Source organism: Stenella coeruleoalba (assembly GCF_951394435.1).
Source record: "Stenella coeruleoalba genome assembly, chromosome: 5".
In the NCBI taxonomy this organism is placed as follows: domain Eukaryota; kingdom Metazoa; phylum Chordata; class Mammalia; order Artiodactyla; family Delphinidae; genus Stenella; species Stenella coeruleoalba.
Window position 1 is genome coordinate 64,862,447 of NC_137150.1, and position 22,615 is coordinate 64,885,061.

A 22,615-nucleotide genomic window follows, 5' to 3' on the forward strand; every position below is an offset into this window, starting at 1 on the left:
TTAGTCCCCAAGTTTTATTGAGTCTATCCTCAAACTCTCTTTTGAAGTTACTTCCTCTTCTCCAATTTCACTGCCACAGTCCTAGGACAGGCTGCCTTAGTTCCATTGCCCAAAACCTTGCCCTAAAAATAGTCAGACATCAGATTTGAATTTCAGTGCTAGTGTTACTCTAGGAACAAAGTGGTTGTTTGTGTGGCCTGGATATCTGATATCAGGGCTACACTTCCTGTAAGAATAGGATATAATTTGGAAGGGGGCTGTGAAGTTTGACTGCTAAGCTCTGCTCTGACAATTTAACTGGGATCTAATGTTTCATGCTCAAATGCTACCTTACTTCTTTTATATCTGAAATGAGAAAAGTTTAATCACAGTCTCTGCTCTTTGCAAAGAATCAGGGAGGCTGGTGAAAATCTGATTGGTAAAGTGCCGTGAGCTCCTTAGAAGCTCCAATAATCCTCTATCTATGGATAAAAATGCTGTCCTGCCACTATTCCCATATATACCTTTCATTTTGACTCCAAATAATGCCTGGCTGCCTTCATCTGGTGTTTAAAGCCCTCTAATTTTATCTCTCAATACCCTCTCTCATCCTACATATGCCAGCCAAATGGAACCACTCACTTATCCCCAAGCACAGTCAGTGCTTTCTCACTTCAATAATTTCACTCAGTCTCTTTCCTCCATCTGGAATCTCCTCGCTTCTTACTCCCAAAGCTATTTGTCCAAATTCTACACATCATTTAAAGCCTCTCTGAAATATGACATTCCCTAAGAATCCTCAGAAGTACTCTCTCCCTCTGCTACCATTTCACAGTAATTTTGCTTGTATATTTCTCAAGGCACTCATTGCTTTCTACGTGTCTTATGTTTATTATACTCCCTGTCTTATACAGTACTCCCTACTAGGCTATAACCTCCTTGCCCATCTCTCTGATCCCTACCCTCTCCCAGGACCTGCCACCTAAGGGCTGCTCAAGCCCTTGGCTCTGAATAGGTGCATTGTTTTCAGAGGTAGTCATGGGTTCCCTTATGTTCCGTGCATTCTTGTGCAGTACCTCTTTGAGACCCAAGGTTACAGACTGTCAGGGCTGCTGGAGAGGGCTCCAGGCAGCTTTGCCAGGAAATCAATTATTTCCCTGAGCAAAGCCTTCTGTGCAATCCAGTGAGTCTTGCATTGTTAACACAGTTATCTGGTCAAACCAGCTAAAAGAGTGAATAAGCAGAAGGTCTCCAAGTTTTCACATAAGGATGTGAATAGCTATCACTGCTAAAACAGACTGCCTTACCTCCAGTGTCTGAACAAAAGTTTTCAGAAATTATTGCAAGTTGGGGGGAACATCAATATTAGCTTCCATCCTGAGCCTAACATCTGCTCCATTGTGTGTTCTCTCATTCTGATTCTCCACTTACCATCAAGCCTGATCCCTGGACGTCAACCACTCACTCTATAAAGTAACAGTCAAAATGTGAATGGAATTCCAATGCATTTTTCTAAGAACATTACAGTGGTCCTAGTCTTGCCAAGGGGTTCTCTCTCTCTACTGTGTCATCCAAAACCAGCTTCCATGAACACATTCCCAGGTCAGTAAACATTCAACAAGGAATACATATTGAGGTATACTGTGTGCCAGGAACAGGGCTGGGCATACAGAGATAAATAGAACCCAGATCCTGCACTCAAGAAGCACTCAGTTGGGGCTTCCCTGGTGGCACAGTGGTTGGGAGTCTGCCTGCCAATGCAGGGGACGCGGGTTCGTGCCCCAGTCCGGGAGGATCCCACATGCCGCGGACAGGCTGGGCCCGTGAGCCATGGCCGCTGGGCCTGCGCGTCTGGAGCCTATGCTCCGCAGCGGGAAAGGCCACAGCAGTGAGAGGCCCGCGTACCACAAAAAAAAAAAAAAAAAAAAGAAGCACTCAGTGAACCAAAACAGCCTTTATTTTTAGGATACAAATTTTCTTCTGGTTCAAATTTTTATGACATCCTTGGACTATCCAACTCTGTCAATTCTTATTTTAAGGTTCAGTTCTAGAATAGTTTTAATGAAGCAAAACAAACCTCCTTGATTCAGAGGATCAGCTCTGCCCACCATATCTGTCCAGTGCAGTGAAGTTCCAACCCATCACCTAGAGAAGCAATTTTACAAAAGCTCTGGGATAGATCATCAGTAGAACACAATACAGCAACCCAGTGGATGAGTTACGACCCACACATGAAAAGCAAAGTTGTTCTTTCACATCTTGGTCTTCCATGCAATGTAAAAGTTCTTTGAGTTTTCCCAGGTATAAAGACAGCTAAGAACAGAAAGTTCTAGAAGGCCGTTCACAGAGGCAGGCAGATCATGATCAGGAATGGCAATATTCTCAGGTGTGGTTAATTAGCTCTAGCTGAAAAGGCAAATGTGTTTCCTTCAGCAGAGCAGAAACAAACATGGTGCTTGTCTTAATTTGCAAAAGGTTTCAAACCGTAGTGTTTTTAATCGACAGACTAAATAGCCAATAGTGGCTACCAGCCCAGTTCCAAAGGCTGCGGTACAGCCTGACTATTAATTTCCTGAAAGCTTAGCAAAACAAAGTTGGATGCCAGATTCTTGAGAAAAGTCTCCTCTTCAAACAACAAATCTTCCTCCAGCTTTTTAACTTCTTCCCAAGGTCTCAGCCAAGATAAAAGAAACGTAGAAGCGTCACCTTGGATGCTATCTCACCACCGCTGAAAACCCTGAGAAACCTATCACTGCTTGCCAGCAGACCAAAGCTCCACCTTGTCAACAGCTCAAATGCCCTGGGATTTTTCATCCTTCTGATCTGTCATTACGGAGACACAACACATTCATTAGTGAGCTGCTCCTAACTTTTAAAGTGCTGCTCCTGAAACACGCTTGAAAACTTAGGTGCTGTTGGCTATGTGGAATGAGCCCTGGAACCAGAGTCAGGAAGCCTGCATGATGGACTCTGAACTCACTGTTTACCCGTGAGAAAGTTATTCTCTTTGAAACTGTGTATTTACTTGAAATATAGGGATAATAGCACCCACCGTGACTACAGGATGTTTGTAAAATTCAAATGAGATAATGCATGGAAATAAACTTGATAAAAGGAATAAACATCACTATATAAATATAGAGAAATAAATAGAGCTGATGGCCAATCTGTTTAACTTGTATTGCTTATGTAGGCCACATGGACACAATATTTAGAGATACTGTCTTTGTTAAATAGCAAAAGAAAAAAGATACCTTAGGATTAAGAATTAGCAAACCTGTAGACTGGACCATATTTGAGTTTTAGCACTGTCAGGTACACATATGACAATACATCTTTTTTTAAAATTTAATTAATTAATTTATTTTTGGCTGCGTTGGGTCTTCATTGCTGCACGCGGACTTTCTCTAGTTGCGGCGAGCAGGGGCTACTCTTCGTTGCGGGCACAGGCTCCTCATTGCAGTGGCTTCTCTTGTTGCGGAGCACGGGCTCTAGGCATGCGGGCTTCGGTAGTTGCGACCGCGTGGGCTCAGTAGTTGTGGCTTGTGGGCTCTAGAGCGCAGGTTCAGTAGTTGTGGTGCACAGGCTTAGTTGCTCCACGGCATGTGGAATCTTCCTGGACCAGGGCTCGAACCTGTATCCCCTGCATTGGCAGGCGGATTCTTAACCACTGCACCGCCAGGGTAGTCCATGACAATACATCTTTTGTTGAATGAAACCTACCTGCGAGAGTGATGGGATGTAATCCGTATATCAGCTCAAACTCTACCTTGTCCACTTTAGCCTGTGAATGGCATCTCAGGGGGAGTGCTTATGCCCCTGGAAGGCAAGGGCGTTGTTAACACAGGGCATTACTGTTGAGGAGGTAATACGAGGACACTGGAGTTCAGTGGAGGAAACCAACAGGTCCAGACATGTTTAAGAACTTTAGTTGGGTATCATTCTACTGAAAAGTATTGGGAGAATAGAATTAAAAACAAAACCTCTTCCCAGCCCAGAAAATCTTTCCACAAAGGTAGAAAAGAAGGAAAACACTTTTATTATTGAAAAAGCATTAAACCATGTGATGTGCTTCACAGGCAATTTGCTAAGTGATTGCAAAGGTAGAAAGGATTCTCACTCCCTTATACAGGCGGGGCCAGGCGGATACAAGTCATTAGACACATGGATATACAATCACTAATCCTCAAGTAAGAGCTCTTAACAGCACCTTTGTCACACATAGTTCGTCCTAACTTTACCATGGGAACTGGGGAGACCACCTATGTTGTTAGCTAATTGGCTTTATCCAGAAGAGAAACAAACTTCTTATCTCTTTATGACAAGAGACAGTTTTGCAAATTGGAGCAAGGCACCCACTGAAATTAGGCTTTACCCTCCCCTGGGAACTGGGAAATAGGAGAGCCATCTCCCTTGATGTTCACATTTCAAAAAGATCGTTTCCAAAAAGACATCCCTGGGTCATAAAACTGATGAGAGGTGCATGTCAGAGGGATGAAAAAGTACTCACAAGTTTTCTAAGGTAAATGCTCTACGAAAAAGGAAGGGAGGGATATCTTTATTTTCAACAGGAAGAACCAAGACTTTAATTTTTAATTTGTATTTGCTCTTACAAAAACCCCAAGCTTTTTCAGCAGAAAAATTACATTTGAGGGAACAGACGGAAGGTATACGCACACCTTATTCCCAACGGTGACTTCTGGGTGGTAGAAAATCTGGGTGACAACTCTTCCCTTCATGGTTGGCTTTGGAGCCCGAGAGAAGCCCCGAATTCCTCCCTTTCATGCATCAAGTCCTCAGCCTTTCTCTGATATTACAACCTCCTAGTAACCAAAAAGGGGATGTCAACTCTCACCTATCAGTCACATTCCCCTTGTTCTCCTGGATATTTCTGCTCTGAATGCTGCTCTCTACCCTCTCTGGGCCATCGTCTGTCTGTATGAACTGCCTCCCTGCTGACCACCCCTGAACCTCTGATCCCTCTGCTGCACACAGGTGCTCCTGTTGTTCTTCTCCAGACCAGGGGCTGGGGCCCTGCACCACTGCTGGTTGCCTGTTGTGGTTCTGTGCCCACCATGTCCCGGTGCCACTCGAGCTTTCCACAATGTAGCCATGAGTAACACTCTGGTGACAAACGATGCTTGAGAAAGCTGCTCTCTCCACTACCACCACCTAGAGCTCTGCCATTGCCTCCCTGCTTACCTTCCATATCCAAAGCTCTCTTCTATAAATAGGGATACTTTCTCCTTCCAGTGTGCCAGTCGGACCCCCAGGAATAGAATTCTCTATATTTTCACTTGTCGTTCTCTCTTACCCAGTGCATAGGACCCCTGAGGAAACTAGTTGGGACCATTTAATGTAGTGCTTCTAGGGTGACCAGAGCCCCTGTTTGCCTGAGACGGTCTAGTTTTAGCACTGAAATCCCCCCAGCTCAGTCCAGAGTAAATCAGGCCAGCTGGCTACTCTATGACAGCATCTCAAACTTTAATGGGCAGGCAAATTCCCTGGGGATCTTGTTAACATGCAGATTTGGAATCAATGGTTCTGGCGTGTGACCACATTTTGAACAAGGGTGTAAAGTACAGACAGCATCATGAATTTTTGTCAGATATCTGATTTCTTTCCTTTTGTGCTTGCTACTGAGTGTGAGCCTCCATGCTCGGCTCTATTTAGCAGTGATTTTTCTGTACTCATGACCCCACCATCCTTCATTGCAATCTTGCTTTTGCCTGAGCCTCCTCTGATATACCAGATAGCCCAGCTGCAATCCCTGGTAGTAGACACTGTTGATTTTATAACCAATATCCATCCCTCACATTTTCCCTCCTATAGGACCTGAGAGGTGAGTAAATATGGATCCAAGAGGTTTTAAAAACCATGTTTTCTAGCTCTTATGTCTGTAAGTTACTTAAGAGCAGAGACTGTTTATCACTCATTCCTGATGCTCACAACACAAAGCATGACTTCTTGCTAAGAGCAGACTTTCCACAAATGCTTGTTTGTTCCTTCTTTAGGTCCCCAACTCATTCTACAGCACCTAATTAGTATTTGAAATCTTCTAACAAATAGAAATTAATAAGAGTAGTGAAGGTGTCTTGGAGTTGTAGGGACATAGAATTTAGAACTGGGATTAAGAATGGCTTTATATATCCTAAGGCTGCATATTTACCAAGAAACACCATTGTTTGTCTTAAATGACAATGCCTTTTATGTACATGGCATTACACCATAGACTTACTTATTGAGGTTAACCAAAGAAAATAGCTTGCAGGGTGAACACATGTCAGTGGACACTCTAAATGTAGTGTTAACCTTGGATGGAACATCAATTTAAAAACATCCATAAAATAGACATTTTTTGTCCAACAAATGGCAAACAGATTAACAGTGTTGTAATAAACACAATTATTTAATATTTTGTTTTTCCTTTATAGTGGCTTTTTGAAGAGAGGGGAACAAAAGGAGAAGAAGGTTTTAAGGAAAAGATTGAGCAGCAAGATGGTAAAAAGATGCTTAGATAAACTTCTCATGATATATAACCCACTTAAAGTGTAAAAATCATATTTTTTGTCCCTGCATGGATGAGCTGCTGGGAAAGTAAAAGAAGTCAGACATAAAAGAAAGTATGGATCCCTGGGGATAGTTTGCACTTGTGTGAGCTCTGATCGTGGGTGGTCTAGCGTCCAGTTTCTAACTAGAGACGAAGTGTGAGCCTGGGCAGCGTGGGGTTAAGATTAGAGACTACATAAAGCTGGATTCCTCTAAGGAAAAACACCCACAACTGGTAGAGGAAGAAAATGGACAAGATACTTGATTTGATTTTGACTCTGGGTGGAGCAGGAAAAAAAAAAAAGAAAAGAAAGAAAGAAAAACAAAAGTTTCCTCTGAGAATTCCTAAACCCAGGCAGTGTTTGAGGATTTGAAGCCAGAATCTATCTCGCTTGCATGGCACCAAAAAACCCCAAGCTAAAAATTAAGTTTAAAGTGGTCTTGGGTGGCAGTGCCTCTTGATGGCTATAAGGAGCAAACACAAGTCTTCTCCGGAAAAACACACTTCAAAGCAAGGCCTCAAAGGATTTCTGCCCAGAACACTCAAGGAACATGAACTCACATGCAAAAACTAGTATACACACAAGTTAGCCTGTATATGAGAAACAGCAAAAACAACAAATTACTGAGTTTTATCCATGTGGCTGACTGAAATTACTAGAAATGGAATATAAAACAAATACTATTAAAATGCCTAAAGTAATCAAAGAGGGTATTGAAATAAAATTTTTAAAAAAGACTAAAATTTAACCAGGCAGAATTGAAGGAAAACCTAACTATAGAATGTTTATTTATTAAAAATATATAAATTGACATTAGAAAATTAAAGCATGGGTTAAATAGTATATTAGGCACAGCAGAAATCAGAGTTATTAAACTCTGAGATATATTTGAAGAAATTATATGGAAAATAGAATAGAAAGACAGAAAAAGATGGACATGTTAAAAAATTTAGACACACAGATGACAGAGTACAAATCTCTCATGTGCTCATGAGAATTTCAGAAGGAGATAATGGAAGAGAGAAAACACTTGAGGAGCTAAAGGAATTGATGAAAGACACGAGCACTTGGGTTCAGAATGCCCAGTGAATCCCAAGCAGAATAAAGGAAAAGAAATCCACACTGAGGCACGTTGTAGAGGAACTGTAGAACTCTGAACAGCAAAAAGAAATCTTAAAAGCAGTTGAAAAGAAAGATCTACACAACTGATAATTTACTTCTCAACTGCAACAATCAAAGTTAGAAGACACATCTTTAAAGTGCTAAGAGAAAAGAACTGTCAAAATAGTATAGCATACATAGTGAAACCATCTATCAAGAACAACAGTGAATTAGAGACATTTTTAGACAAAAACAAAAACAAAAAACCACTTCACTTCCAACAAACTCTTAACTAAAAGAATGTCTGGGTGATGTTCTTCAGAAAAAGAAAAGAATCCCAGAAGGAAGATCTGAGAAATAAAAATACCAAATAAAGGACCGTGTGGACTTACGGGTAAAACTAAACAAATATTGACTGTAAAAGAAATTAACAATATAAGTCAATTTGTGGTGTTAAAAAAATAAAGATAAAATTTATATCTTGGAAAACAATGACATGTGGGGTGAAGTTAGTGACTATCTCAAGCATTTTAATTTTATCTTTTTGTTGAGAAGGAAGATAAATATGCCAGTTTGCTTTGGACTTTGTTAAGTTAAACGGGCATGTTAAAATTTTAAACGTAGCCAAAAAAGTGGAATGTAAAACTTCCAAACTGGTGGAGGAAAATAAACTGATTGGGGTGTGAGTAGGGAGCAGAGTCGATCCAAAAGATGGAAAGAAAAAGGAATTAAAAAAGAACACTGAAAAGGCACAAAAATGGGAAAAAATGAAATAAGATAAAAGAAATGATTTCAAACATATAGTTTATCTCAATCAACGTAGATGAACTAAACTCCAGTTAGAAGATGGGATTTTTAGATGGATTTAGGAACAAACTCAGCCTACATGGTATATACAAAAAGATACAACTAAAGCATAAAGGCAGAAAGATGTTAGGATAAACTCATGGAAAAAGAAATTCTAGGAAAAAGTCAAACAGGGGAGATGGTATTAAAAGTACCGCTAGAGATAAAGACGATTAGTAAATATTAATAAAGCTTTAATTCTCTAAGGAAATAATTCTAAACTTGCAAGCACCTAAAAACATACATACAGCATCCAGCAATAAGAGAATACATATCATTTTTGAGCCCACATGGAAACTTTGCAGAAAAGTAGCCTCAAGTTGGACCAGGGAATTTCCAATAAGTTTTAAGGGGAACAAAGTATTTTAAAAAAGAAAGACAAATATAGATCAATGGAGGCAAGAACTCTTTCAATGACAAGTTTATCTCAAATTTTTCTTTTAGAAACTAAAAACAGAGTTACCACATGATCCAGCAATTTCACTCCTGGGCATATATCTGGAAAAGATGAAAATTCGAACTCAAAACGATACATGCACTCCAATGTTCACAGCAGCACTATTTACAATATCCAAGGCATGGAAGCAACAGAAATGTCCATCAACAGATGAATGGATAAAGAAGATGTGGTATATATACACAATGGAATACTACTCAGCCATAAAAAGAAGAATGAAATAATGTCATTTGAAGCAACATGGATGAACCTAGATATTATACTAAGTGAAGTCAGACATAGACAAATATTAAATGATATCACTTATATGTGGAATCTAAAAAAATGATATAAATGAACTTATTTCCAAAACAGAAATAGACTCACAGATACAGAAAACAAACTTATGGTTATAGAAGGGGAAGGGGGGAGGGAGGGATAAATTAGGTGTTTGGGATTAACATACACACACTACTATATATAAAATAGGTAAACAACAAGGACCTACTGTATAGCACAGGGAACTATATTCAATATCTTGTAATAACCTATAATGGAAAGAATCTGAAAAAGAATATATACATATATATATATATATATATATAAAAAACTGAATCACTTTGCTGTACACCTGAAACATTGTAAACCAACCATACTTCAATTTTAAAATAATTTGTTTTCTTTTAGGCTTTGCTGATTGACAATTTTGATAAATTAATATCTTATCATTTTCTGGAATCCTCCATCTGGTTTTTTTCTTTAATGTACAAAATATTTGGTTGAAGCATGAATGGTCTGTATATTGGTTCTCTAGTTTCATGTCTCACACACATGTGCATGCAAGTGTGTGTGCTTACCCTTTGGTTGGTTGACATAACTGAATTTTAAAAACAAGCTGAATTTTAAAAATTCAGTCCTCTATGTTAGTCCAGACATTAAAGACTCTGTCAGGGGCCTCCCTGGTGGCGCAGTGGTTGAGAGTCCACCTGCCGATGCAGGGGACATGGGTTCGTGCCCCGGTCCGGGAAGATCCCACATGCCGCGGAGCGGCTGGGCCCGTGAGCCATGGCCGCTGAGCCTGCGCGTGCGGAGCCTGTGCTCCGCAACGGGAGAGGCCACAACAGTGAGAGGCCAGCGTACCGCAAAAAAAAAAAAAAAAGACTCTGTCAGTAATTGAAATTCACTTAAAAAAAAACTTCGATACAATTATTTTTTTAAATATCAGTAGTGTGGATATTGATTATTGTTGTACTATATAATTTTTTTAACTCAGTTATCATTCTTTATGACAAAATTCTCTTTTGCTTGGACTTGAGATACTCTAAGATGTTTCAAATGATCCCAAGGACATAAAATTATTTAACTTTAAATAATTTTAATAGAAATAATAATGTATAGAAATAGTTTGGAAAAGATAGGATTTGTGAAGCTGATTGTAATAAAAATGCATTCATTACAAACGCCATAAAAGCAGGCACCCAGTCATTTTTTTCCTCATCATTTTATCTTCAGGGCTTAAAATAATATCCAGCACATAGTAGATATTTAGCAAATCTTTTAGTGGAAAAAAAGATACTGTAAATGTAGGCTGATAATTAAGTGGCCAGAAATGAAAGGACTGCATCTAATAGGAAAGGAAAGGCACTCATAATCATTAATTATTTTATTTCATTCAGCCACTCTCTATTGAGTACCCTACTCTGTGCCAGGAAATGTTCTAGATATCTTGTGATATATTGATGAATAACAGGCATGGTTCCTTTATCAGTGTGGAACTTACAATCTGTTTGGGGAGATACAAATTGTTGAAAATATATAGGGTGGTCACAAGTATCAAGTTCTGAGCTTCTGAACAGTGTGGCAAGGGAATGGGAGAACTCAATTCATCGCCTGCTACAGGCATCTTCCAGTGCAGCTTTGATTTTACCAAAAATTTAACCATTTACAATAATTTTTCAATATCCATTGTTGACACAATACTTTAATATCCATCATCTCATTTGAAGAGGAAAGACTGTATATTATCCCTTACAAGTAAGGAAAATGAAGTCCAGAGCAGATAAATCACAGGATTAGAACCCAGATTTCCCGAATCCAAATTATTGGCGATAAAGGTGATATCCCCTCTTTAAAAATGGGTTTTGATGTTTGTTTTTCGCAAATATTTGAAAAGAAGAAAAATCATAATCTCCTTTTGGTGCTTTCCAAAATGTCAATCTATCCAGAATTTCCAATTCTGGGTGACTGCCAGAATTTTTCACTTTTTCTCTGAGGATTAGTTCTTAGCTATAGAGAAACAGTCATCGGTTATATGAGAAGAAGTCCCTGAAAGAAAGGCAGGTTGGACATGGCCTTTAGTCCACTGTGAACTTCTTGAAACAAGACAATGTGATTTGCATCTCTGTCCCTAGTGTCCCCCACTTAACAGGGTGGCCGAATGTGTGGGGTCAGCAGTAGAGCGTGTCAGTCCTCCACACCATTCTGACAACCACTTCCGGGGGCCCAGGCCCTGTGACACCGCAGCTCAAATTATCTTCCAAAAACAGCAGTGCCTGTCATGCCTTTGCTCAGAAGCTTTAGGTGGCTCTCTCTTACCTACTAGGTATTGATCAAATCCTTCAGTCTGTCACTCGAAGTCTGCCGTAGCCCTTTCTGAGGTTTATTGTGTTCTGCTCATCTCTCCTTCTCTCATTCAACACCTCCTCCCCAGGTCTCCAACCACCCTGGTTTACTCGCTGGTGCCACAGCACACTGGATTTTGTACAACGCCAGGCCTTTTCTCAAGCTGTTTCTTCTGTCTAGAACACCATGCCCTGCCTATGTATATTTATCTAACACATCCTTAACAACCTCTGACTTCTCCTTGCATCCTTGACTTGTGATTAACCTCCTTTCCCCAGGCTCCCACCGGGAGCCCTTAGTTTGCATGCCTCCCTGACCCTTATCCCAGTCTACTTTGAATCAGAGTGACTTCACCACATATTAAGAGTTTAGGAATGGCTTGCAGGAAGTGCCAATGTTTCATTCTTGCTGACCCTAGCTCAGTTTCTGTCACATAGTAGATGTTTCTTGAATTCCAGAATTAATCAATTATACCACTTAGGGTAACCAGGAGTTCCAGAACCACCTCTATAGAGTCAATCTGACCCTGCCAAAGTTTCCGCCCTTGAAAAATGAATGCAATGACACACAGAAGTGGCAATATTGTCATGATCACAAAGCGGGTGACAAATATAACATGCTACCTGACATCTATTTTTAAAAATGAAGAAGACCTAGAAACTCAAAGCAGGCATTGGAAATTAAAACTGTGTGTTCACTATTACCAGAATGTTACTAATGAAAGTTGTCTAGTGATCCCAGAAATTGGTCCAACCAGGGAGAAAAAGTGTTCTCACTTCTATGCTTGTTTTTCCCCATATTGCAAAGTTGATTTGTATCTAGCTCTTCTAAACTTTTATCTTGCTGGCTTTCAGTCTCCCAAATTCAAAAAAATATTGAATTGCTCCTGACATCTAGCTGGCTTCATCTGGAGTGCATGCATAATTTAAGCTGATTGAATATTTTGCCACATTAGAGTGGAAAATATCTGAATCCCCAAAACAGTAAAAGAAAATGACAGGTTCAAATATCACTTGGCATCACCTTCCGCAAATTTCTGCCAGGTAATTAAGGCCGTCTAGGAGGCTGAAATGGAAATGTGCCTTTAGCTATAGGATTTGCTCATGAACAGTCAAGGCCCAGAAAGATGACTGTCTTTAGCGGATGCAAACTCTTCCTTCCTTGGAAGCAAGATAAAATAAACACATTCCTCAGATTATTTGCTTTTTTTTTTTTTTTAAAGATTTTTTTTGAATTGATTTCCTTTTGAACCAAAGAAAATGAGGCTTGGAAGATGCTTTCATTAGTAGAATTTACTTGGCTTTGAAATATACAAAAAAGACACTACTAAAACCGTCAAGGTTTGTTAGAAAAAAACAACTAACGAAGCTGCCAAATGGCTCAGGTTATAGTTGCTCTTGGTTTCCCCTCCTTGCTCCAGCCCTGTGCCCCCTCTCGCTCAGTGTTGTACCCACAGAGCATGAAACATGCTCTCCCTTCACCCTGGCCATGACCTTGTGCACATGGCCCGAATCCTGAGAGTGTGAAGATGAGGCATCTTCCACAATCGCAGTTGCAGCAGTATGACAAGAGAACTGACAGAGCTAAAGAGAAAATCTACCAGGAAGGCAGGGTGTGGCAAACTGGAAAATGAGGGCAGAGAGGCAGCTGAGCCTCCAGCATAGCCCGGAGGGAGGAACAAGTAGGATCTGGGAGACTCCTGCGGGCTGGGTGTAGGTAGACAAGCTCTCTGTTGCAGTGCAAGGGCATTTCATCAGGCCTCGCCAAGGGAGGGTATTCCTTAGGGCTCTCAGTTTCTTTTTGTTTTCTTCCCATACTCATCAATAACAATTCTGACCTTCCTTTTGAGATACCTTGACTCTGGGAATGGGAGTGGAGGATGTGAGTATTCCGGTCCCTGGAAGGGATGAGTGCAATCAAAACTATGCACCAGCTTGCTCTATTTAGCAAATTTGTTGAACACATACCGAGGGCCCTGCACTGAGGATTTGGCAGGCAAGTAAGAAAGGCCATGCCCTCATGGACCTTCTATTCTAGAAGAGGAAGATGGACAATAAACATATGAACAAGCAAACAAATAAGATCAACTGATATAATAATGAAGGCCATAGAGAAATTTTACAAGGTGAGTTCAGGGAGGGTGACTGGATTGGGGGAGGACAACTGCAGATGGAGTGGCTGGGAAGGCCTCTGTGAGGTGGTGCTCTTTGAATTGAGACCTGAATGAGAAGAAGGAGGCAACCGTGTCAAGATCTGGGAGTTCCAGGCAAAGGGAAGAGCAAGAGCAAAAGCTCTGAGACAAGCATGAGTTTACAGTCAGGAACAGGAAGGAGGCCGGTGTGCCAGGGACACAATGAACACATGGGTGAGCAGGAAGAAGTGGGCTTGGATAGATGCTAAGAAAATAGAGCTTGGGAAATGGGAGACCAAACAGACCTTGGACCAGAGTGGATTAAGACGGATGCTCCCCCTAAGAATTTCTTCCACTAGCCAGTCCTAGACAGTAATCCCTCTCCATCATCCCTCCTCTCCCAAGAAAACCCTTCTGTTCTCTGAACTACCATGGCAATTCTCCTAACACACCCTGTCAGTTCACACCGTGGGCTTTTGCACCTACGGTCCCCTTGTCCAGAATGTCTTTCCTCCAGTCTCTGCCTGAAGAAATCTTTAGCCTATACTTCCAAATTCAGCTAAAATATCGTCTCTGTACATATCCCAAACATATCCTGCAGAAGTTTGTATAATTCCATTTTAACATCTTTCCAATTGTATTGTGTTTGTTGCTCTGTAATCCTAGACCAGGAGTTCCACAGAGGGCAGAACACTTCCTTATTGATCTTTCCAGTTTCTGTGCCCAACAGAGCACCAGATACATGGTAGGTGCTCAGTAAACGCTTTGTAGGAAGGGAGGAAGGAAGGAAAGAGGAAGGGAAGGAGGAAAAGAGGAGGAAAGTAGAGGAGGAGAGAGGAGACAAAGATTCTCTCCTTGACCAAACTCTGATCAGACTCCTCTGACTTCTCTTCCCAAGTAGGCCCTGACTTTTAGGTCTCTGGGTTTGTCTTTACATTGTCTAATTTTAGCAAGAATCCTGCAAAGCTGGTTTAGCTAGAATCCCCCATCCTCCATACCTGATCTCCCTCCATATCCACATCCTCCACCATCCCCCAGGTGAAATCTGATCATTCTTGTCTGCCATCAGAATCCCCCCTTATCTCTGATGTTTTCTCTTAGTAATTTTCTATCACTGATCTCCACCCTGCTCCTTAGCTATAAGTTCCCACTTTTCTTTGTTGTATCGAGTTGAGCCCAATCTCCTCTACTGTAAAACTCCATTGCAGTGGTCCCTACAACTATCATGATAGTCCCCTTTGAATAAAGTCTGCCTTGTCATCTTTAACAAGTATCATGAATATTTTTTTAACAGAGGGAGGAAGGGAGTGGGGAAGGGAGGAGGAAGGGAAGGAAAAAGGAAGGAAAAGAGCAAGGAAGGAAGGACGGAAAGCAGAAGGGAGGAAAAGAGGAAAGGAAGGATTTAAACTGTAAAATGTAGCAACTAGTTCATCTCTGGGATATTTGTATCAATAGTAAAAAAAAAAAAAAAAGAAAAGGGAAATAGAAAAATATATTTGCAATAAAAGAAAAGTTACACTCATCTGGGAAAGTATTCTTTTGCCCTGCTAAGACCACCAAGGAATATAAAATCCCTTCCACACTTCTTTTCAAAGGTATTTGCATTTGAGTCACAATTCCTGCCAATCCCAAATTACATAGATCTGTATGGCAGCAATTAGGTGTACAAAGAGCTATCGGGGAAGAATGACAGCTGTTGAACTCTGCGGTGGAAACAGAAAACCTGTGCACAAGGGCTCAACTCTGACTAGTAACAGAGAGATTGAGAATCTGCTAGACACTTCTAGGAAGCAATCTTACCAGTGTGAATTATCAGGGACACAGAAATGAACAATGCAGGAATGAGATGATCAAATAACTATGAAGCACACCAGGCTTAGAACAGAGGATACTCCCAACTAAGGTTTTACTTTGGTGAGGAGAGTGGCACCGAAAGCGGGAAAGGGGCCATGACAGAGGACATCTAGTCCAGAAGGGTTCCCAGAGTGTAAGTATACTCTGACGGCATTGTTGCCTATCACAGCGGTTCTCAACCTTAGTAGCACGTTAAAAGTTATCCAGGAGTTTTCAAATCTTATAGTGCTTGGACCCCAGACCATCTAAATAAGAATTTCTGGAGATGGAGCCATAACATCAAAGTTTTTAAAAAGCTCACCAAGTGACTCTACCAGATACAGGTGACTAAAATTAGTTTACTTAGCACCGTTCACTAAGCTGGTTCACATGCATAGGTTTATGTAATCTGAATTTATAAAGAAAGGTAAAACCAAAGCTCAGAGACAAGAAGGAAACTTACTCTGGGTCATATATTTAGTGACAAGGTTCAAACTTGTGCCTTCAGACTCCAAGTTTAACATGTATTCAGTACGTCAGACCAGTTTAGGGAACTGCTCCCAGGGACTGTCTTAGTGGAGAAAATCTGGTCTTGAGTGATCCTGCTCTCCCTTTTCTCCACAGCATTTCCTCCTACACCCGTCTCATTCCCAGGTGCCCATTTCTACTCCCATGATCTAAGCAGTGACTAACCACTTGGCAGGAGTCAGTTTTGTGGGCAGCCTTCCTGTGGGAAAATGTTCTCTTTGAAAGAATACTGGCAAATGAAGTAAATAAAATGCGAACAACTGGCGCATCTGGGTGAAGTGTATGGGAGTCTCTTGAACTATACTTGAAATTTTCTGTAAGTTTGAAATATCAAAATTGAAAGTTACAAGAAGAAGGAGAGGAGGAAGAGGAGGAGCAGGAAGAGAAGGAGAAGAAAACATCGGCAGGATCTCATATAGATTAAACGGCTTTGGCGATGAATCCACAGCCTGAGGGTCTGGAGGCCTGAGTCTGTTCCTGACTCAACCACCACTCTGCTCTGAAACCTTGGCCACCCCCATTCTAGATTTCATATCGGGAAAATGAGAGGGCTGGAGTAGATTATCACTGTAACGTTTGTTGATGCATAACAAACCACCCCCCAAATCTTAGTGGCTTAAAGCAAAAATTTATTATCTTTCATTGTTTTTTGGACTAACTAGGCCCAGCTGGGTGATTCTCCCTTGGGGGATTCTCATGGGGTGACAGTCAGATAGAAGTTGGGCTTGGCATTACCTAGCTCATATGGGCTGGACATCCCATGTGGCTGGCTTACGTGCCTTGCAGTTCATCCTGGCTTTCGACTGGGAGCCCAGATGGGGCGGTGGACCCAGAATACCTACACTTCAGTGTCTTATTAAATAGACACATGGTGCTCTCCTCAGTTAGGGCATGCGTTTTTTTTAAAAGAATGTCTTTCATAAATTAGAAGCTCCACACTCATGTGAACAGTTATTATTGCTGTTATTTACGTTCTGCTGACCACTGGCTGTTACCACCTTGCTAACCACCATCCTGCTGGTGTCTGGATGCTTCTCCTGACTTCTCCCTGTCTCTGCTGGCAGTCTTTTCGTTCCCAGCCACTCACTGGAGATGCAGCTACCTAGGAATTCCAGGGTAAGCAGCAAAGGAAAAATACTTAGGAAAAATTGTGTGGGGTTTGCATTTATAAAAACTGTGATTGTTTTTAAATATTAGTCACTATAATAAGGATAGGTATGTGTAACTACATTCCCAAATGCATCCTCTCTCATACCCTTCCTGTGATGGGTGAGGAAAATATACTATTTGGGGCTTGCTCAGCAACCCGTGAGAATCAGAGAAGTCCACAGGCAGAGAGCTCATGGCCCATTTGAGAAGGTTTACTTCTGCTTTTTAGTTTGTATACTTGTTTTAATCGGTTATATATTTACATTTAAAGTCGATGATTCCACAGATTTGTTTTAGAAAGGAGTAACTCCCCTCCGCTTGACAGTCCCCTCCCTGAGACAATTTCTTTCAACTATTTCAGCTAGGTTTTAGCTTGGTTTAGTTTCGTATTTATTCCAGATATTGATATTTCTTGATTTTTTTGTTTTTCTCCCTTCTCCATTATCACATATACACATCCTTCCAGCCACCCAAATATTCTCATGACAGTTACTTCTTAATTCGGGCTCGGTCAATATTCTGTTTCTTTTACAACTATGTAAACACTCTTCCCAGCTGAATCCTGTGGTATTCACTGATCACTTTTCCTTTCTAAACAACTATTTTTTTCTCCAGAGCTAATGACTGTCTCGTTGCTGTTGTTTAATTTGCTTACTTTTCTATGTAGATGACACTAATTCATCCAAATCTCTGCCAACTATTCAGCTCTTGTCTCAAAATGGTCAGAAACATCCGTTATTCCATCAATCATATATATATACTTTTTTTTCTTTCTTTTTTTTTTGCCGGGCCATGTGTTTATTGGTGAGGGAACAATGCCGGCTGAGGGTCCTCAGTGGTCACACAGGGGCCGACGCTGGGCCTGCAGCAGGAGGGTCTCCGTCCGCGCGTCTAGACTGTAGGCCGTCTTCCGCAGGTCCTGCCCTGCGCGCTGCATGAACTCGAAAGCATGGCAGTCCATCCACTGGTGGCTCTGCGCGGGGACGGCGCTCCCGGTGGTGGGTTCCGCATGGGCCTGGGCGCCCAGCAGCCCGATGCTCAGCAGCAGCATCAGCGGCGGCAACCTCGGGGGCCTGCCCAGCGGCGGGGGGCCATGGCGGAGCGGAGGGAGCCCGGGCGCCCGAGGTTCGGGGACCCCGCGACAGCAGCGTGGGCGACTCGGGAAGAATTATATATTTTTGAGGCATTCTTTCTTTTGTTGTTTTCCCCCTTGCTTAAAGGAAGTACATTCTTTGGCAGAGAACAACTCTCTGGAAAAGAGTATATTGCAGGTAAAATTTTGAGAACTTGCATCTCTTAAGATGTCTTTATTTTATTCTCAAACCTGATTGATAGTTGGGTATGATATCTAAGTTAGGAATCATTTCATTCAGAATTGTGAAGGCTCTCCTCCATGATCTTCTAGCTTCTTGTGCAGCTGTTGAGAGAAATCTGAAATGATTCTAATTCATGATCCTTTGTAAATTATTGCACTTTTTCCTCCCCTCCCCTCCCTTCTCATTTCCTACTAGTACAGGACATAAGAAAGTTTATTAGTAGCTCTGGACTTAAAGGGGGTGGGGAGACTTGTTGACTGTGGACTCTAATGATGAGCTTGGGCCATTTTATATCAATGTCTGTAAATCTTTCCTCTTCGGCTGATCACAGTTCTGGGGAAGAATCCTCCAGTCTTATATTGGAGGACACAGTCTGGTTGGCTGCCATTCTTGTAGCTGTGTTGGCAGAGCTGGCTGGAGACCTCAATATTTAGGACACACGTTTTCTTGTCCTTGTTTTCAGAATGGTGCCATACTATCAACTGCGCCTAGTATCCTGTAGTCCAGGGAGTATCTATTTTATCCTATCCAGAGAATACATCTCCAGTCTTCTACCAGAGTAGGGGAGCGTATACACCTGGCTGCAAGGTGTGAGGGAAGGGATCTAGAGAACTGTGTCATAAACAGACTTTTAAGCAAGTCTATTCACTCCCGAGTCCTGAGGAACTTGGTGTGAATGCATAAGTTTTTGAGGGGTTCTGCATGTAAATCAGTTCTTTTTCAACTTTTACCAGTGCTAGTTTAAGATTCAGCTTTTTCTGTGCTGCTAAGTTAATTAGCACCCATTCATTTGCATTTTACTTCCTAAAATTTTGTTGCTTGCAACTTTGTCTTTTTTCATTTTCTCCACTCCTGTGGATTTTTGCCTTTTAAGATGCCTCTCTTCTCTGTTGTTTAAATGGAGTTTGAGAATGGAGCAAAGCAACGTACATTTTTTTCAACGCACCATTTTTACCAAATGTTCCCTGAGGACGATGCTTTGAATTGGTAAGATTGGGGGCGAGAGCAGAAAGAGTCAGACCACAATATTTCCCCAGGCTTAAGGGATTGGATTTTAATGCCAATTCTCTTTCCAATTTGCTTTCTTAGTTTGTGGACCTTGTGAAATTATCGAGGACATCACATTATTACCACTTTCACCCGTCAAGATAAGATGACAATAGCTACGATTCACTGAGTGGTTACCCCATGCCATTGCCGAACCAAGCACTTTACAAACTACCTCATTTAATTCTCATACCAACTACATAAAGTAGGTAGTTTTATTTATTCTCATTTTAAATATGAGGAAAATAATGCTTGGAGAGATGAAATAACTTGCCCAAGGCCATAAAGCTATAAATTTGAGGAATCAAGATTCAAACGTACGTCTGTCCAGCTGATAGTGGACAGAGGTGGTATTGTGGTATTGTGAGGTTTCTGCTTATTGTAGGCTTTTTGTGCCTTGGCTGACACAGCTTTCTACTACCATCACCACAGCGCCACCATCATTGCCGTTGTAATGTGTGTGCCCCCTGCAACATCAGTTTCACAGAATGCACTTAACAAGTGTACAAATCCCTGAAAAGTGACCTTCTTGGAAAAGGAAATAGAAATCAGAGGAAAATCATGGTTGCACAGAGGGGAAGCAATATGGCACAAGCACGGGAAACTCTGTCCATATCAAATTTTTTTCTCCCTGAAGTACAGTCTCAATTCTTCCTACATTGTACAAAACAAACTGATATTTGGCACATACTCCAATTGGGGGTATGCATCCTGCTCAGGGAGTCAGTCATTACTATGACAACAACTTCTTTATTTTTTTCTGAATGAATATTTAATTAGCTGTCACATGAAATCAGATACAGCAACTGACATCACTGTCAGACCCTCTAACCCTAGCCATTCAAGATTTCTTGGTGGCAGCAAGCACCGGGAGCCTTGGCCAAGTGGATGTCTCCAGATCAGGGCAGGCAATTCAAGGATGAGAGTTTTAATGACAAGCAACTTCTCATTAAGGCAACCTAGCTCTAATTAGATGCTGCCTCACTCTCACACATATAGGAGAAATCAAACTCTGCAAAAGGAATCATGTTTATTGAGAGGTGGTTGACTCAGGAGAATATAATTGGTTTATTTCTCCAGGCATGAGGAACCATTAAAAGTCAGATGCTGCATGTTTGTATAGGCCAAGTTTTGTATAAGGATACATATGTTGGTTTTACTTGATCTGCAGCAAAAGCAAAAGCAGGGAGGGGAAACTAACTTCCTGCACTGCCTACATTGTGTCAGGAGTCTTGTTAAACACTGTCACAAATGCAATGCCCATTAAAACCTCACCTATTACTTAAGGCAAGGCGAAAGAAGTCTTCAGTGGAGACTGTAAGTACATATTATGCATTTTCATTTTAAAGAAGATGAAACTATGGCTCAGCAAAAATGCTTTCTAGCTGGAAACATACTCTAGAAATTCATGTCAAATGTCCAAAAAAAAAAAAGGGTAGAGAGAAATAAATAGGAATAATTGGGATTTCCCTGATTCGTATAATTTCCACAAATCTACTGCCAACTCCTGGCCATCCAGTGGTCCACACAGCACTGACGATAGTTGGACAGAATATGGGAATCAGGGAGGGGAGGAATTAGAGACAGGTCAGCCTACTGTAGTGGTAGGATCACTGATCACCCATAGACCCACAGCAATGGTAATGCTGATGGGACACAGAGATCAAGTGCTCCTACTCTTCATTTTACAGAGGAGAAAACAGCCCTGTTGCCCAGTTCACAGGATGAGTAATCAGCAGAGCAAGAAAGCAGACCTCAAAAGCCAGAATGCTTTTCCCTCCATCACACAGCCTCCTGAGGATGTTGTATCAGGATTTCTCATATAAACTCTCTGCCCAAAGGAATGTTTGACTGGGTTCCCTCATAGTGGAATTTCAGGCAATGTTTTAGGTGAAAAATATTTATTCAGAGATGCCTTCACTTCCCTTTTTCAACAACACCAGACAGCCACTTAATCCATCTACACATACTAATCTAACTTGACTGTGAAAACATTATCATTCTACATCCCAGTCGGAGACGAAGTCACTATCATCATCCATTTCACCCTTTTTCCGTCTGATGCACTGATTAAAGATTCTGTGGTATTATATCAATTTGCCTTGTCTACTTATAGGTCCATCAAATACCTGCAGATAAAGATTTGATCACACAAGAATTGTAATTTGCTTCTTCTTTGAGTTACATTCCATTTTGATAGACTTCACAGGTACACACTGGAAATAAATGTTGTATCCATAGTGTTAGGATCCTTTCCTTTTCTCTTACTTTTCACTGGGAAAATGTGTAACACAGATATTAAGTTATTTTTCTTTAAATCAGTCTGATAAAGGGAAGACTGGACAGAGAGTATGGAAGCTGCATATTATTCTTCCCCTCTTCTTAGACTTATATATTTTCTTCAGTTGGAAAGAGAAGCTGAGCTTGAACACCATTCCTGATATTAATTTGACCCTGAGAAAGCTATTTAAAGTTTCTGAACCTTAGTTTTTTAAAAATATTTTAATTGAGGATAATAAAACATACTTCAAGGTAGGAAGGTTGATAGAATTAAATTAAATCATATTTACAAAAGGGCATTACAATACATCAAGTACATAATACAGTAAATGACAAATGGCTGCTTAATGTAGTAAAATGTGCTGAGTGACTAACATGTGTCAGCCACTGTAGAAAATGTAGAGGTGTTAGAAGAATTAATAATGACATTAAATCAATAATTAATATTAATAGCTACCATTTATTCAATAAATCTCATTGGGCACCCAACCATGTATCAGGCAATGTGCTAGGCAGTTCCTGCCCTCAAGTTGCTCATAGTCTCATTTGAGGAGGCAGAAGTAGACAGGCATTACAGTATAGTGTGATCAGTACTACTAAAATGTTAGGAACAGGGGAGGAGTACCTAATCCAGGCTTGAGATGTCAGAAAGAGCTTCACTAGGGAGGTGATGACACATGAATCAGATGAAGGGGGATAGCATTTGCGGAAGACAGAACAATTTCCACGAAGTCCTGAAGCAAAAGACAACATGGAACATTCAAGGATTGTTAGTTGTCTAATGCGTAAAAGTTGG

At 41.0% G+C, this 22,615-nt stretch overlaps 1 protein-coding gene across 3 annotated transcripts in view; it reads right to left on the bottom strand.

Annotated features, from left to right (window-relative positions):
- Positions 1-22,615, bottom strand: part of MASP1 (MBL associated serine protease 1) — a 273,190-nt gene that overhangs the window by 210,918 nt on the left and 39,657 nt on the right. The window lies entirely within an intron of this gene.